The sequence below is a fragment of the Cyanistes caeruleus genome, chromosome 2, assembly GCF_971803275.1.
Source record: "Cyanistes caeruleus chromosome 2, bCyaCae1.hap1.1, whole genome shotgun sequence".
Lineage (NCBI taxonomy): Eukaryota > Metazoa > Chordata > Aves > Passeriformes > Paridae > Cyanistes > Cyanistes caeruleus.
Genome location: NC_141702.1, coordinates 103,541,566 through 103,560,480, shown reverse-complemented (window position 1 = coordinate 103,560,480; position 18,915 = coordinate 103,541,566). Strand labels below are relative to the sequence as shown.

At 44.2% G+C, this 18,915-nt stretch overlaps 1 protein-coding gene and 1 long non-coding RNA gene across 5 annotated transcripts in view; one reads left to right on the top strand and one right to left on the bottom strand.

The window, feature by feature from the left end:
* The window catches only part of STUM (stum, mechanosensory transduction mediator homolog), a 46,777-nt gene that overhangs the window by 18,724 nt on the left and 9,138 nt on the right, over nt 1-18,915 (bottom strand). The window lies entirely within an intron of this gene.
* Nucleotides 497-12,209, top strand: LOC147655067 (uncharacterized). The gene is made up of 3 exons (XR_015281321.1): nt 497-683; nt 6,347-7,096; nt 7,139-12,209. It is a non-coding gene; the product is annotated as an uncharacterized LOC147655067 (long non-coding RNA).

Genomic DNA, 18,915 nt, shown 5'->3' with positions numbered 1-18,915 from the left:
CCTGAACAGTCTGTTCTGTGTTATCCAAGTGCAGAAGGGAACTTGTTATGGAATACCTTAAGCTGTAGGAGAGAAGTTTTTCCTCTCCTGTTTTTACAAGAAAGTCTATCCTGGGCACTCCTGCAAGAGCTGTAGTCAGACACAGAGCTTGGCACGTTTCATGTGGAGGACCAGCTGTGATGGCAGCTTCCCAGGAAGGTCAGAAGTAGGAGCCTGGTTGGAGCCTGAGGGAGACTGGACGCTGATGACCACAGTGTAAGCTCAAGTAACTTGAGCATGCAGACAGCTGAGTGGGCTTCCCACTGACTGCCAGGTACCCAAGGCTTCCCAGAATAAAGCATCTCTGCTGCAAGAAAATCACATCTGATGAGCTGGTACAGGTGGAGGAATAGCAGAAACCCAAATTACTGCAATCAGGGACCACATGTGGAGATGATGATGGTGATTCGATGATGATGATGATCCCTACCCTACAAAAGTCTGAGAGCCAGGGAGTGGGGGGTAGGGAGTATTTTTTCCTCTTCCTGAAACCCTGGAGATCATTTAAGCCAGTCCCCTGTGGTGCTGGGAGTAAATAAGGCAGTATTATGGTGCCTCCTTTCCTGCTCCAGAGAGGAAAAGCAGGCCTACATCACAACTGAGGAGCTGGAGCAAAGCTGCAGGAAGCACACAGCTGGAGGCAGGTACGGGCAAAGATGGGAACAAAATCGGAGATGCCTGTGGGAGCAGGGCTGTTGGATCATCAAGGGGGATGTAATTAACAAGTGTGTGTTTTGTGGGGATGAGCTGTACCTGTGTATTGTGTCAGGGGAGCTCTGTGTGTGGGGACATGTCTGGTGCGTGTCTTTCAATTTCCTGAAGTAAAATGATTATTAGCTGTCATTAAACAGTGGTGGCAGGTACGCGAGGCAGATGTTGTGGATGTGCTGAAAGCTCATGAGATGTGCTGGCTCTTGCTTGTGTGAGTCAGAAAAAGATGTGCAAGAATGGTTATAAGGCTTGCAATCCTTGCCTTGCTATAGCAGTGAATATGGTATCTATTGGTCAAGACATCCTGGGCTCCCCAGTGTCATGAACTTGTTTTTATACTCCAGGTAGAGCTGTAAAGAGTGGTTTCAGGCATGGAGGTCTCTCATTCTTGCCATCAATCCAATGCCAGCTGTAGCCCTCTGGGTAACGATGAGGGAAACCACTAAACCTTTCTTAAGGAAAGGGTAAGGCACTATCTGCTGATGCTCAGCACCATTTCCTCCTCTGCTTAGGAGGGCAGAGCTGGGCTGTGGAAAGGACACTATTAACAGGGTAATAAAATGGAGTTGTAAAACATTAATGCCCAGGATGATGATCTGCTAAAGCTTCCTAAAGCAGATAATTGTTTGTCTCATTGCTTGAGGAAACAGATGCAAAGTAAAATACCCTAGAAGCATTCTGGACAGTGTGAATCCTCACCAGTGTCCCCAGTCTCCACCTGGCTGGATTTCACTGGGGCTTGGGCTGCATGAGAGAGAACCTGCAGTGCAGGTGTGTCACCTAAACCCCCTGAGATAAGAGCTCTTTCTCTCTAAGCTTATTGAAGCTCTCTGAACAGAAAAGACTGGTTCAGGAAAACATTAGAGGTACGTCTGTATCATCCTCTGTGGTTGTTGCAGCTTGTGAGTGCAGGGCTCTTGTCAAGGTCTCCACTATGCCCTTCTTCCCATGGCTCCCTCAGAGAGCTGTGATTGCAGACAGGGGGGTAATCAGTGAACCTCTTTGGCTGGCAGCAAAAATAGAGATGTGCAGGGTGTCCTCTTGAGGGAACTGACCTTTTGTGAGTACCTGGCTCCATGGCCAGCTGTGCTCCTCTGCCAGGGGGCAAATTCCTACCAGTTTCCTCAGAGGCACTCCAAGCAAGCAATGGAAGACACCAAGCCACTTTCTATTCATAGAAATAGATGAAAATCAGTCCACAGGGTTACAGCTGCACTCCTGGAGCACAGCATCCAGCTGGACAGTCTGTGGCCTTCTCCCACTGAGCAGTTTAGGAGAGCTGAGGAACTCATGGTGCTGCTCCCATGGGCTGGGCCAGAGCTTAGTGCAGAGTATGGAGGCTGTCACTGACACTGCAATTCCTCACTGGTTCTTGGCTGCTGGATTTGTTTCTCTTGGCAAGTGGGTGGTTGGACTTGATGACCTTAAGGGTCTTTTCCAACCTTATCAATTCTGTGATGCTATGAAATATGAAGCACGTAAAGGTGGCAAGACTTCAACACAGTGCTGCAGCACCAGCGAGACCCCACGTGCCACCTGTCAGGACATCCCCTGCATCTTTCCACTTGTAGTTCATTTCAGCCACGGAAGTAAGTCAGGACTGAGTGCAATTACCTGGTTTGGGGTTTTTTCCTAGAAATAAACATGTTTTAGACTAACATCTTAAAAGTTGAAGTTTTAGGATAAAGCTTAACTAAACAGCCACGGGCAAGCTTTTTTTCCCCTTTCCAGCATCCATACAGACTGAAGTCTGCCCCTGCAAATACAGTGCAAGGGGGCTGGAGTGGGTAGGCAGTTCTAGCAGTTTGAGGGGTAAGAAGAGCAGGAGCAGTGGACAGCTTAGGAAACAGGAGGCTTACTTGGTCCCTCTTAGAATTAACAACCTAAATCCCACAGATTCAGATCTGCCAGAAGGGGACATCGATGACACCTTGGTGCCAAAGCCATTGCCTGCAAATGCCAGGTCCTGTGGGCAGGACTTGGGCAGGAGCAGCGGGAGCTGAAGGGTAGGAGAGGGAGAGGAGAAAGGGAAGGAGGAGAGAGTGGAGGCAGCAAACGTGACAGAACCTAGATGTTGCCATGGAGAGTAGCTCATGAATTTTTCCTCCATGGCCTGCTATTAAAAATGTTTTGTTTAGCTTCTGCCAGCACATTGTTTTTATTTTCCCCTCCCATGTCCGAAGGACATCCAGAGGGAATTCTGGCTCACTCCTTTCCCTTTGGCCTCGCTGTAGACAAAAATATACAGTCACTTGACAAGGGAGAGCTGGCACCTGCAATCCTCATCTCCACAGGGTTTGTTCCAGATCCTGAGCCTGCAGAAGGCAGGCTGTGGATGGGAGTAGCTCTCTGCTTCCCCAGCACATGTGGAAAATGTCCCAAAGCACTGTGTGCCCATGGCTGATCCCAGCTGTCTCAGCACCTGCGTAGCTCCAGCACTGAGCTCTGCATCTGTTTGTTATTAGGAGGTTTGTGTCGTGCGGTCAAAACACACTTGACAGTGTTTGTGTAGCTTCTACAGAAGACAGCCCACGTGCAAGTAAGACAGCAGCGCCTTTGCATCAAAAATGAGATTTTTCCTTGTATGTAATGCTCTAGGAAAAGTTAACTCTTCTAAAAATGCCGAGTTTTTTAATGAAAACTTCAAAACTTGACTGCAACAAACTTTCACAGACTTCCAAGGTTAAAAATACACAGCAAAATCTTAAATTACATGGAAGGGGGGCCTGCATGGAGGTGAAGTGACTTACTAAAGCTTTAATTATACACGGACCCATCAAAATTATTTTTACTCTGCAGCACTGCAATGTTTTGAACGCTTAAAAGCAGCCACCCATAAATAGTGAGATTGAAGTACAGCTTGTTCCACTGCCAGACATTCCACAATCCTTGGGTGAAGTTTTCCAGTCCAGTCCTATGGTTTAATTCTGTTGACTTGATGCATAAAATAAGGGGGTGCTTGAAGTGTTTGAGACTGGAGAATTTCTGCTGAGCAGTAAATGCAAGGACCCACTGGATAATCCACGGTGGGGCAGACCTCAGAATTCTGCCAGGACTTCCTGAATCATCTTTGCAAGTTGCACCTGCTTGATTCCTAGACTGGCTTTGGGTTTTTTTCCCTCCCCTTGGATAAATGATGTGGTCCCAGAACCACCAATGGCATTTGGCATCGTGCTTTACAAGAGTATGAGCCACTGCAGAGAACACGTAACTCCCCAGACGTGGGGGGAAACATTGCTGCGTGGACACCGAGACATAGGAAATGGGAAAGTTGTAGCAAGTAATACCTACAGCCAAGGAATATGCATTGCTATAGGTAAACTCATCAAAATACATCAGAAGTGCATGACAGCCCATCTGCATGTCAGACAGGGAATGAAGAGCCAGGGAGGCTGAAGGACCTGCCACTGGTTCTGCTGCCAGCCAGGGGCACTGCTGTGAAAACAACTGAGGCCTTGCTCCTGCTCAGTGCTTGCTTTTTTTTCTTTACTAATGGAGTAGAGGGAGAATTTCAATTAATTGGCATCCTTATTAAGTATGCCAGCATTCAGAGTAATAATGCAATTGGCTTCCAATTATAACAAACATAAGGGAGAACAAAAGGCATGAGCACTGTTTACAGCACAGGGCACTTTGCTGAGAGTTCATCTGACCTAAGTGGACTCATTCCTGCTGCTCTGTAATTTTATCAGCAATTTAAAAGCTCTTTTTTTATGGAATCAGCTCTGCTGCTGGTTTCTCTCTATTGTCTCTTGCCATGCAGAACTTTCTGTATTTATATTGTCTGTTATTAAACCAGGTACTTAACCCACCTTGTGCTCCCTTCTCCTCCTGCCAGCAGCTGTGAGCACAGGTGTGGATGCTCTGCCACGGCTCTCCTAGTCCCAGGCTGCTCTGCACTCACCCACTGCAGGAGCCTGGGACTTAAATGAGAGGAACCAGGAAGCTAGAAATAATCATCCACTAAACCATCTCTTATTTTTAAGGCTCTCTTTAAGACTCTGATCCTATTGACAGAAATTAATTTTTCTGTTTTCCCGATGTACATCCAGAAACAAACCTCAAGCCATTCTGTTTTGTGGTGTTGATACAGAAATAATTTGAATCCGGCTTTTCACCCAAACTTGACCAACCTGGAAGCCTCAACAGCAGAATGTCTGTGGAGAGACCCTCCTCATTTCAGAGAGGCTGTGAAACCTCCTGCAAGAAAAGCTTTCTGGCTTCCTGGTACGTCCAGTTTCTAAAGGATGCTGGAAGTAAAAGCTGTGTAACAGCAGAAGCATAATGAGGAAAAGGCTATAGATTCTTATGAGCATTCACTCAGGCTCTTGCCAATTATACAGTGATAAACTGAAGTTTATTCTTAATTGTCTGTGCCACAGAAAGCTTTTTCTTGTCAGGCACAGAGCAGGAGGAGTGTATGCATGACCTTCCAGCTCCCACAGGAGTTTAAGGGCTGCTGGGTGAAGCCACATCAAGTGCTCGCTCATCTCCCTGCCTCTGCCCTCGCACAGGTTAATTAAGTGCCATTAGCACCCATCTTGGGGAGCTCTAAATGAGCAGAAGGAAAGCAACAGGCTAGGGGCAGCTCAGGGCTCTCTTCTTCCAGCCCTGCCTGGATGATCCAGCCTGGCAGCCACAGCTCCAGGAGAGGTCTGCAGCTGCTCTGCCTCCTCTGTCTCTCTCATCAATGCCTTGCAACGAATTTAGCCCTTTGAAGCTCCCTAGGAGATTCTGCTCTGCTCATGGAAGGACGGAATAACTACTTCTAAGATTCACTGAGCAGCGACTCTGAGCTTGCTGCAATACCCTGGAGCCCTTAACTGTGAAGACAAATCATGTTAATTAGGGACTACCAAGACACAAGACAAAATTAATCTTATTAGAAAGTTAGATGGGTATGCAGAGCAATTAGAGGTTATTCTGCTGAGCAAGGCAGCAGAAATGGCAGTGTAATAAAGTGCATCAGCCTCCAAAATCACCTCAAAGTACAAGCTATCTTTTAGGGACTAGAGGAATGTGAAACAAAACTGACATAAATGTTTGGAGATCTGCAGTGATCTGCAGATAAGTATGCAGGAGACTAAAAACACCTTTTCATATTTTTTTCTTAATTCAGAAAACTCAGTGCACACATTTTATGAGCCAGTGTCTCAAGCAGGGACAAACAGGACGTAAGAGAATTGCACTCTGTAGCTAAGTGGTGTGGTGCTGTACTCAGGAGTCTGGAATATGATTTGTGAGACCAGAACTCCATCCTGGATTTACAGCTGCTTGCTAAGTAATTCTGATGCTGTAACTTTATTCTCATAATGCCAAAGTAACACTATTAAGGTGTTAATTTAGAGGGTCTGTCAGGAAATTCATTGTCTAGCCTGATGGGGCTATGTCCTTGATGCTCTGTTCTGTGCTACTATTAGTCAAATAGTAACCAGGTCTTGCTTTTAAAGGACACTTTTCATAAAACCACTACTCTTAGACGAAAGGTAAAGCACTTTACCTGCTAAAGCCATTGCTGTTTTGCTGATGTACATAGTATCAAATATATTTAGGAGATGGTGCTTTACACTCTAAGTTTGCCTTTGGTACCTTTCAGGTGATTCAGACGCTTAACAAACAAAAATCTCATTTCACGGTCGTTTACTTGACTGAAAATATCAAGATGTTTCATCCTATTCAGCAAAACCATTAGGGAGCATTTTCAACAATACATGCAGCTTTTGCATCCCTTTTGACGGGAACTTCCCACATTGCCATCCCTGATTAGGAGATTGGAACATGATGGATTCTGCAGAAGAGCAGTGTGGGATGAGGAGGACAAGGATCCACACAGAGCTGAGCTGCAGCAACCCACAGCCTCCTTGGTGAGGGTGTTGTAATTCTACAGGTGAAGCACAGAGCCAGAGTGAGCCTCCACACGAGTCTTGCTCCTGTGGACAAGCTCTGGAGTCTTCCACAGCCATTCTGGCTCCCCTTGGAAGGGCCCCATGCAGGCCAACAAAAGCAAGTCTCTTCTGGCAGTGGAGAAATGAGCTGTTCCTGACATCACCCCAGCCCAGGCTCCATAAATAGTGTGGGCTGGAGTGACCCCTGACTTTACAGATTCTGTGAATATGAGCACCAGCCAAGACAAATCAATCCAGCCCAGACAGAACAGTTTTCTAAAAGGAAGATTTCTGATTAGGATGGAGAAAATGTGGATATTATGCATGTGTCAGCATCAGCAGGTATCCTGTGATGCTGTGGAGGAGATCCTGAGCAACCTGCTCTACTTGAACCCACTTGGAGGAAGGACTAAGTGACCTCCAGAAGCTTCTTCCACTCACAGCTATTCTGTGGTATTTCAGCAGAAGCTTCTTCCACTCACAGCTATTCTGTGGTATTTCAGTAACTTTAACTATTCCACACAAAGCTTAGCTGATCTCTCTGGGTTTTTTTTCCCAGAGCTGTGTCCTTCTGCCACCACATGTCTGACAGCCCTTGAACACAGGACTCTTCATGATTTCTCATTTGATTTTTGAAAAGCTGCTCTGGTTTGAAAATGTCAAGTGCAATTACTCTCACAGCAATCAGAAAACTTGCTTGTGAGTTGCTGATCACACCAAAACAGGTGAACTTCAAGTATCTCCCCCGAGCTGTGCATGCTCCTGTCAAACAGCTCAGGCAGCCTCGGAGGGGAAATGTTTTTGTACTAAAGGGAAATACTGCTTTATGCAGAAGTATGGTCCTTCTTTAGAAGAAATATCTACTTGGATAAAATCATCATTTCTGCAGGGACTAGTCCTGTCTGAGACCAAAGCCAAAGGAAATACCAAGCTTAGCTGAGCAGGTCACAAACACAAGTGAGTACCTGTGTTCAAATGCCAGGTTATCCACAAACAGTTAATGATGCTTGGCCATCTGGATGTGTCCAGCAAGGCCTGCAAAGGCACAGCCCCACAAATATGCCTGTGAGATTTTATAAACACGGTCTTATCATCTGAATTCCCTCTTCCTCCAATCACTTGGAGTTCTTGTGTTCCCAGTTTGCAGGAAATAGCACTTGGTTTACACATATTTCTGTCCAAGGACAGATTTTCCCTTTACCAAATACTTTGCAGTATCTGCCTGCTAGCTACTGGTCAGCAGTAGATAAAAATGAATGTGTATTTTTTGGTAGCTGTCACAAAGAACTGAGCTCCCAATATCACAATAGAGCACATAATGATTTTGAGTAAAATACAAAAAGTAATACCTCTACTGTACAATGATTCAAGGACCTCATTTTTCAGAGGCTAGAGGAGATTTATATGGAGTGAGGTGTACCATAAAAAATGGTTATACAGAGAAATTTGAAATTGACATGGTTTCATCCTGCCTCTTCTTATTTTTTAATTCTGATGTGTAACATTAGGTTAACAGTGAGGTTGGGCACAGTGGTAACATGGTTAAGCACTCCTATGCTGGAAGCACTTCTCTCATTGTCAAAAGGTGCAGCTGAGATTCAGACTTTTAAATGTCCTTCCCAGAAGGACACACACTGGGGGCAGCAGACCCACCATAACACCTGACACTGATATTGCAATGCAAGACTTCACGGCCTAAACAAATGTTGTTTCTCTGTACATCCTCCAGTGTGGCTAAATGGAATTCACTAGGGTCAATTTTCCATTGTGTTTTCTAAGCAAGGATGTTTTTTGGAGAGTACAAGTCCTGCAAAAGAAAGGGAGTTCACATTTGCCACTTGTGTGCCAGGAGGGCCAGGCTTCAAGGGGTAGGAGGTATTTGTACCCCACAAGAGTCTCCCTGGGCTAAAGAGCTCTTTCTGCAGTTCTGGACTATCCCCAAAGCTGCTACTCCTCCCATATTTTCTTGGGAACTGTGTACTGTGTCTCTCAAGAGCCCATGGCTCCCTGGAGCAGCTCAAAAAGCTTCATAACCTCCCACTCACCAAGACTTCCCTTGGCACCTTGCATAGCTCCCCCAGTTCAGGACTCTGGAGCAAGCAGCAGGGAAACCAGAGGAGTGCATTTCCTTGGAAAGGAGTGGGCATAGTAGAAAAACACTTCTATCAAGAAGGCCAGGCACAACTGAGGGACCATCCATCTAAACTTTATTCATTCCTCTGTTGTTTCACTTATTCTGCCAAAAAATACATCTATATTGGACCCAGATTCATCCCTGACATAAATCCACTGACTGCCTGAGTTACACCAGGGACTCATTTGGCTCACCAGGTCTAACCTGATCTTGGCAGCAATTCTGAAGTGCAGACTGCAGAAAGACAGTACTTTTAAATAAGTCACAGCCCATGGCAAACAGGATATGCCTGCTGCTTGGTATGAGGTTGAAAAATTCAAACATGGCTAACATGAATAGCACGGATACATCCTTAAGCAAAATTAGAAATTGTAGAAATTTGATTCTATGTTCATATGTGTACTTTCCTAACTTTTTAGCAAGTCTGTTGAGCTGTCTGAGGACCAGGCTCTGCTCAGGAGATGGTGTTGCTCTCCTTGCTGCCCAGCAGAGCAGGCCCAACAGATGTCTGGTGACCTTTAGGCTTGCCTTGTGCCCAGAAGCTGTACAGCTGGGACACTCTCCAGCTTCTAATGACAATGGCCACCTGTGGTTTGAGCTCATTATCCCACCTGGATTCACTGTATCAGCATTCACACCACAACATGAATTCATTTTATGGGACTGTACAGCTGAAACCAAGGGGAGACTGACACTTTATTCCACTACAGAAAAAGGTCTCTGGCAAGTCTCCTACCTCAGCAGAGTTGTGTCAGTCATGCAGCTTCACTTGTCCTTCCAGCTCCCCTAACCAACTTCCTTCCTCCCTGGCTTTGTCTTGTAAGTGTTGCAACATGACTTATGTTTCCCTTCTTTCACAAATGAGGTTTCTGTCCTCTCTGCTGAAACAATTCACCAAGGTCTGCAAAGAATCTGGATGAGTGTCAGGACCTGTGCTCCATGTTTCTGGTTCCTAGCTCAGGCCTGCACTAGGGCTCTCTGCTCTTTGCCATCTGCCTCACTTCTGTCTCCTACCACATCCTCAGCATCTCTTGCTCTTTGTTGCCATCCTTCTTTTCCTGTTTCACAGAGGCACTAACTCAGGCTCTGCAATTCCCTTCCCCATTTCCTGCTCCCTCCATACCATGCCCTCATTCAACTTCATCTGCACACAAGCCTTTGTGTGCTGTCTCCACTTTGCCAATGACAACTCCAGCATCTCTTCAGGACACCTCTCCCATATCCTGCCCACTCCTTCTGGTCTCTGCTTGGACATCCTCTCCTCTTAATGAAGATGGCAAAGTCAAACTCAATTTCTTTGCACAGTAAATGTTTCTTAATGATGACACCACTAACCACCTGTCCATCAATCTGGCTTGCAAGGAAATAGAAAAGAAGGATAATTATGTATTTAATTCCTCCCTCTCCTTTTCTTGTGCACTCAGGTCACTCCAACTTCTATTTCTTTTTCCCCTCTCTCAAAAAATTAAATCTTTTTTCCTTCCTTATATTCACCTACTCTCCAGCCAGAGTTCCCTTTCATGTGCCACATCAAATGTTATTCCCCCTAAGACTTTGCTTTCAGAGCTGGTGAAAACCTATTACTGTTTTCATTTACAGTCATCCTGCAACACAAATGCCCTACCTTGAATTAGGGATTTGTTCTAGATCCTGTGTGACACAAGGTAACTTGCTGTAACAATTTATTTCTGCAGTTAACTAATGTCCCAATCTCTATTAGGAATCTATAAAGGCTGCATCAGTAAAACCATTATTGTGCCATTTTATTTTTATTTATAGGTCAGATGCTTTTCTTGCACGTGTAAGAACCTGCAGTTTTAGCTACCAAAAAGACAGGCAGTGATACTTTCTCCTGCCCAAAATGCAGTAATAATGCTCCTTCCCACACCCCTCCTCAAAGCATGGGCTCCTGTGTGCTCTGAAAGCACGGATCATTGATGTGCTGCTATGCACCTCAATGTTCCCCTCCTACTTAGGGATTCCTTACTCTGCTAATCCCTACAGGTGTCTGAAGTGTACTTCTACAGTCATTATAACTTCCTTCACTTAAGCATTAAATTACCCCACGTTTCTAGCTAAAATAATTCATTTTTCTTTTAATTTTAGTGATTAAAAACATAGCACTTTTTCTTCCCTCACATTTTGCAAAATGAGATTTCTAGTACAGTACTGTACAAAAGCAACAATTTGACACATCAGAGCTATTCTGCCATCTTTTATTGTGCCTGCAATGGAAAAAAACCCCATATATTTTTAGCTGTGGTACACAGAACAATCTGATAGCAGAGGCCTGCTATTGTCATTCAAAGAAGCATTTGTTTAACCAGATGCACCCATGAAAAATTATCTTAAATTTTACAATTAGTATTTTTCAGAGAAAAGTGTCTGTTCTGTGAAAAATCCAAAGACAGTGATGCACTAAGACCACATCACAGAGCAGCTACATCTTACTTCTTTTCTTGGAGATGGATTGGAGCAGCACCACCAGCACTCTGGGACATCAGCCATCCACAGCAAACCACACCTCTCTGTCTCAGACACGGGGAAGGAATTAAGACAGTGCAATACTCTAAGCAGAAGTGTTTGCTGTAAGGTCTCACATCCTTAATGATCCTTACACTGGGCACTACAAATGGAACCACTGTCCTACAGCAGCTCCTTGTTGGGAAATCTCTAACAAGTTGGTTCATGGGACAGCAAGGGAGAAGGGAAGTTTAAGTTCAAAATGCACAGCTGGAACTCCTGAATGAGAAGTTGCTAAGGGTTATGAAGACCCCATTAGCTCTCACACAGAAAATGTTCCTCGTGTAGAAAAGGAACTTCAGCACACAGCAAAAGCACTGGGTGCTTGTGACTGGGCAAAATCGGGGTCGTGGGCGGGCCTGGGGTGTAGGTGGAACAAAGCAGCCTACATGTGTCATTCCTAAAGGGTCACAAACCACAGGGAGCTCGAGGCTGCAGTGCTCCCCTGGAAGTTCCTACTGTGCTCCCCTGCAAGAAACTAGAGGCAGCCCCAGTACATTTTAGAAATCTTTGCATTCACCTTTGCAATTTGCTCTGTGCTCTTCTGAGCTGTCGCATCTGACAGAAAGCAAGACCAGATTTGGGGTGGGAAGAGGACTGGAGGGAGTGAAAATTGTGATTAATTCCCCTTAGTACTCATTGAACTAATACTGATCAAAATACACAGAGGAAAAAAGGTCAAACAATAGAACAATACAGGGGTGTGAGTACCACTTGTGGTGTAGGAAATTCCCTGAATCTTAGAATACCTGGAGGAAGAAAGGGGTATCTGGAGAAGGTACAGGTGCATTTACTGATGTATTGGCTGGCTGCACAAAGCAGAACCTGTGTGGTGCTGTGGGAGTTCAGTCTCGTCATTCCCAGACAACTGACAAATCATACAAGGCAGGTACAGTCTGCACCATCCATGGGATCCATGTGAAACATCCCATTTCTAGATCTGGGATTAAGGCAATGCAAGTCTATTGGAAAAGTACTTTTTGTTTTCCTGTTAGTGAAAATTAACAGCTGAGCCAAACTGCTCAGCAGGGAGAGAGCACAAACATAATTCTTACCCTTCTCAAACGTCTGGCCCTAAACTATTTATAATCCTTCAAAAAATGTTTTTAACATACACAACTAACTGCATCTATTTTTCTACTTAATCTGTTTTAAGCATACTGTCTCTTCTCTCATAATGTCCATACAGACCAAGAGCAGCACTTCATCTAGTTCTCTTTATTTTAGCATCTCATAAGTACTAATGATACCCCAGTGTATGTCTGTGTAATTACACATGGCCATGTTCCCTTGCTTCTGTTGAAGAATGATAGAAGGAAGGCAGAGAAAGAGCATGGACCTTTGAAAACATGTAGGCACCAAATTCCTACTGAAATCAAGGAATTCCAGGCTATATCATGCCTCAGGCCACAGTGAAAGAGCCATTGGGTTGCTCAATCAAATTCTGGCTTTCCTAGTTGAGCCTTGCTGCCCGCCATGGGTTTGGCTATAAAAATGGATTAGGATTACAAGTATGGACCAGAAAATAAGTGTTACAGAATATCATAGAATGTTCATCTGAAATGTCTTTCCTATGCTGTCATATTTCTTCCTGCTTAAGCAATGCTAATGATATTTAATCAGGATTTTTATGACCTGAGGAAAGCAGAACTGATCCAATAGTGTCCCATCGAGTGCCTATGCTGTGCAGCTATATTAAACTTAATAGACTGAAGAGGAATAGTGGCCAGGCAATTAATCTCTTCTTAGTATAGGTTATAAACCTGTATCAGAATCAACAGAAGGTAACACATATCTGTGTCACAGCAGGTTCAGTGCAAAGTCTTTCCAGAGCTCTCCTAAAGTTGAACTTGGCTTTAACCGTGGCTTTGCACTGAGTTTTTGGTAAATGGTTTTCTCTGCTTTTTCGTGATGTGAGGTGCTGTCACCTGCAGCCAAGATCAAGGGACAGATGCTGTTTGTAGAATTGCCACAATCAAGTCTCAGATGGATATGTCAGTGTTCCAGAAGAGTGAGAAGGGAAACCTTTCTACATCAGTCATCACAACCAGGGATTATGACCAGGCACCATCCTGGCTGGCTGGGGTGAAGTGAGGAGAGGCAGCAGCCAGCTCTCAAGAGTCCTCAGGGCTCACCTGTCAGCCCCACTGGTAAATTTGGGAGCTCTCAATGCTACTGATACAGAGCATGCAAGGACCTCTCTCATGCTTTCTACCCCTGAGATGAAGGAAAGAAATATTGTGAGCAACCAGCACATCCCTCAAGGAAGAAATCTAATTATCACCTTAAGCAGTGCTGAGAGAAGTGTTCCATGGTCAGCAAAGCCCTCAGGACTTTCAGGCTGTGCTAAGGAGGGAAGCTATGGAAGAGCAGGACAGAAATTGGTGATGTGCTGTGCTGAGCTGCCCATGGCTGGCTGACACACACTCACCCAGCCACTTGCACTCCCCTTCCAAAGGGCAGAGGGAAAAACAAGCCTAAAAAAGTTTGTGGGTCAAGATAAAGAACAGCAGGATCACTTGCCAATTATTGTCAAATGTGAAACAGGCTGGACTTGGGGTAAATCAATTTATTGCCAATTAAAATATGTTTGGATAGTGATAAATAAAACATGACCCTTGCCTCTTAATTTTCACTCCACTCCCAGATTCAACTTCACTCTTTCATTCCAGATTTCTCTTCCTCTGCCCCACTCTGAACAGTGCAGGATGGATGGGGAGTAACAGAGGATTAATGGTCAGTTTGTAGAAGTTTCTCTCTGCCACTCCTTCCTCTTGATGCTTTTCCCCCGTTCTGGTACCAATTGTTCCACAGGCTGCAGTCCTCTGGGGTACATCTGCCCTAGCACGAGCTCTCCACAGGCTGCAGTTCCTGCCAGGAGTACCTGTTCCAGCATGGGCTCTCCATGCACATCTCTCTGGGATGTTCTCACAGATGTGTCCCCCTCCCTCCCTCCCTCCCTCTCAATATCACACGCTTTGGAGAAGAGCTATCAAAGAGCTGCACTCTGTAATGATAGAAATTATAGAAATTGTGCAGTTTTATGTTGAGCACTCACAAGAAAGAGAGTTCAGGTCTGAGCTTCAAAAATGCACAAATTCCATGAGACACAGCAGATGTGTATGCATGAGGAGACAGCACGGAGGTCAGAACTACTTCAGTTCTTGTAAGGACGAAATGAGATCCAGAAAGATGTGTGGGCAATGCCTGAAATGTTTTGAAACTATTGAAGCAAATGCCTTATTCTGTGAACCAGATAATGGGTAGCTTTCATCTGACCTAACTTTGGATATCTGCAAGGGAGGTGTCTTGATCTGAGCCACTTACCCTTTGGAGGCAAAAAAAAAATTAAAAATAAAAAGAGATGGAGGCCCCCAGAGGGTGTGATTCACTTAACCCAGTTTAAAGAGATGAGTCACATGCTGGTAGTACCTAATTCCTCCCCACACATTATAAAGGCAACCAACTCAGGTGCACAGGTTACATGAACCCCATCTAATCTGCCCAATAGGTTTGACATTAATTTATTTTGATTAAATAATACTAATAAAAACTCTCCTGCTTTGGTGTATCATCCAGCTCATCAACTCCTTTAGGAGGAGCTCTTCCTACAGGCCAGTAGGATTTTACTCTGTGCGTTACAGATCTTCCTCTGAAACTTCTGGTACTGTCAGTGTGAGGCACAACAGAGCCAGGACCTTGTTCTGCAGGACTCCTGTGCCCTCAGTGCAGAAAACAGCCCTGTTACTATGGACATAGGAGGAAGACAGGACCTAAACTCTGGTTTATGGTAATACCAATGCACCGATTTTTAAATAATGTTTTTACTACTCGTCCCTGTTGATAAAGAGGAGTTCTTTGTTCTGATCATTACAGTTGATCAAAATGACCTTGTTGTTGCCTGGAGGCTTTGCAATGCTGATGAAATGCTCCTGCAGCAGCAGGAAGACATCTAAATTTGATGTTTCTAGCTCTTCATATTGCTTTTCTTCTGGAGGCTATCTTTTTCCAACATGACAGCGTTTGCAGGGCTCAGATGAGCCCTGTTGCTAAGAAACAAGTCCCAACTGTGCCTTTAAAACTCTGTCTTTAAACATACAACACAAAGAAATGTTTTTCTTTTCATTACACTGTATTGCATGTTTTTATTAGGACTTCTTTTAACTTGGATCTGACTCTTGGGGTTACATTTCTATCACAATCTTCTGGGAGAGGAACTTTTCTTTTTCCATTGTCTATACAGTGCCATGGTCACCTACATAGTTGCATAAATAATATATTTTAAAACAGTATTATTTAAAGGTCACAGTAAGGCCCCATTTTGCACACACTTGCCATGCAAGCAAGAAGGAATACAGAGCCTACTTACTGCAAATATTGGTTAATATTGAGCTACAAAGAACAGTATAAATCAGTGCTCTTGCAAATGGCAAGTCTGGGATGCATCTGTGCTTACCTGGCTTCAGGCTTTGGTGTGGGTTTTCTTTTTTGCCATATACCAACTAAAACATGCTGAAGCCCCTCCTATGTGTGCAAGAGAGTTTTTGCCTCCCACAGGCATAAGGCAAATCACAGAAACATGTGAGGGAGTAACCAGCACATCCAAACTAAAAACTGCTTTGTCCATCCTACCTTTTTACTGTGTTTTCATTAATGCATGGCACAAAGACCTCTCTTCTCAATGAACACAGAGTCCAAGAGTGATGGGAGTAGTATTCATTAATAACAGTTTTCCTGGAAGAGGTCAATGGAAACTACAGTGTGGCTGCATTATTTGAGGCGCTGAATTGCAAGAAGTCCATGTAGATTCTCTCACCAGTTTTGCCACTGACTTCCTGGACAATCTGGATATTTCCCCTGAATTCTCCACTCAGAGAAACTCACTCTCCAAGACAGAAAGTCTTATGTGTATGACATAACTCCTCCTTCATATCATAACCTTCCCTTTCTGGATCATAACAGGGCTTGAGTGTAGTCTGCACCTCAGAGTGCTACTGAAATAATAATGCTGTGTTTATGTGGCACTTCAGGACGTTGTTTAGGGCTGGCTGTGATGGGTTAATGATTGGACTCGATGATCTTACAGGTCTTTTTCAGCCTAAATGATGCTATGATTCTATGAAAACACTGCTTGGCTACATACTTGGCACTTCTCACACCAGTAAATAGAAAACTTCTCAGGAAAGACTTAAGAATCACAGTCACTGGAGTAAGTAATCATGCCATATAGGTATCTTTCCTTTTACAAAATGTACTGAAGAACATTTACTAGTGTGTGATGAAGTGTCATAAATATTTAAAACAAACCCACATTTGTAAGGGAGAAAGCAGATTAAGTTTTATGATGCAGCATAAACCAGATTTTTAGCTTTGGCTGTGCCTAATTTGGGAAATACAATTCTCAGTGAGTATCCAGCTTGGTACTACAACTTGGGAAGAGCCTTCCCTGGTTTGAAGGGCAAAGAGCTCAGCTCTGCAATTCTTCTTTACAGCAAATAGTACTGATTCACAGGAGCAACCTCAAGGGGCCAGCTCAATGTTACTAGAGCAAAAGAGGCAAGCAGGGATGAGACAAAATAGTTCTGGAGGCTCAACACCACACTGCTCTCTAAGTTGTGGGTTCTCAGTTCTGACAAAGGAGGTAAGCTTGCAGTGGGAATATTTTGTATCTGTTTTGCACTGGTTCATATGATGGGTTGGTGTTCCAAGCAGTGTGACCTGGGAACAACAGAGCAACTGGGAAGGGGACACCCTCTCTGTGCAGTTCTGCCTTGGCACTAAATGAGCACTGAAAGAACATCTGGTAGACTGAAAGCACTGATGTGAGACCAGAACACAGACACACACATATTGTACCAAAAAATACCGTGTTTTAGTTAATACACAGAACAAAAATCTTTTATTCTTTGTGTCAGTGCAACTAAGGGTGGACTGTTACCATTTAATCATCACAGCCTCAGTAAAAGAAGGGTTCCCTGTGTAATTGCAGAGCAAGAGTGGCTCCCCGGAACCTCTGCTCGGTCTAAAACCCATTCCCAGCTCCACCACAGGCTTCTTCTAAGTATCAGCTGCACACAACACAAGGAGAAAAATCCTGCTTTGAACTGCACTGCCTTGAATTTGCCACCCAAAGTGGAAATCCTGAGGCTTAGCTCTGACAGAAATGAGCGTTTGCTCATTGGCGCTGTCGTGCCTAAGGCGTTGTTTGGGTCAGGATGGGCTGGTGCCACCGACTGGCTGAGCCCAGAGCCACTCCATTCTGCTCTCCACACCCATGGCTTGGCTCAAGCTCTGCCCTGCATGTGTGCAGCTGTCTACACCTCTGCAGTGTGGGTGGAAAGACACACAGACATTTTGCAGCAATGTGTGACGTAGGGGGTTGGCTCTCCAGGCACAAAAATCAGCTCTCCACCTACAGCTGGCCAAGAAAACAAGAACCAAGGTAGATTACCTTAGGAAGTCAGCTCCTAAGGGGTGTTAGGAGACTCCATTTCCACAATGTTTTTGTGGGATGTGTGGGGGACTGAGTGAAATAAGTACTCAGATGCAAGTCAATGTATAAAATTGCATTCTGACTTTTAAAAGAAAAAACAAGAGACTGTTTTTATACCCTCATCTGACAGTGCCTGCAATCCCTGTGCTCTTTTACACGAGACAAGAAACCATCCCACCAGCTCTCTGCAGCCACAATGAAATTTCAGTAGGAGGAAAAAAAAAAAAACCACGATGCTGAGTCTAAAATATTGTTTTTAAAAAAGTTTAGTTCTTGTTTTGTAAAACATTTGCTAAACCTTCCCTAGCATTGATCAGTTTGTCAGATGCAGAGCTAAAGCAGAAAGACATGCAGCAAAAAAAGCATTATCAGATTTGTACTGCAGATAGGAAGATTTGGCAATGCTTTCACAATTAAACAGATCAAGAGAGGTAATTTAATGGCCCAATCTAGAGAATCCATACCCATCAGATTTTCTAACTACACTGGAAAAAATGTTCCAAGTCTTTCAGTGGATTACTCAGTAACTAGTCTGGTGTAAATAAGTTTTGAAAGGGATCTGATTTGTTTTACTCATTTCAAAAAGACAGAAGGAAGATACGGGGAAGTCATGCTGATCCCTCAGCCAGGAAGGGGTTTTCCTGTGGCTACACCTTACAAATGTCTCAATCTTTGAGCTTTCTCACCATCCTAAATCCTTTGTGAAGCCCTTCCACTAGGACAGCAATTGCAGAGTGTGTTGCAGGGCAATGAGAGTTGTGTGTCCTTACAGCTGCTTTGTGTGTGTAGATCCAAAAAGGTCCAGCTGTACTTTTAGCCAGAATTTAGTCTTAGCATTGGCTCTTGGAACCAATTTTCAGTGGAAACTTGAAGTTTTCTCACTCCAAAACAGTGTTCACAGGAAGACATGAAAACAAAAATCTAATTTACAGGGAATATAAATATATATTTACTTGATCCACAATCTTTATTTTTTCTTACTGTAATGAACTCGTCCTGACCACTCCTGGTGAGAGGTCTGGGCCTCTCTGCATTGCCATTTCTGTGGTGCCAACTTGCCATCTCTTTTCCCCACACAGCATAGCAAATACAATGTTGGATAGTCACATCCAAAATATGATGTTTATGGA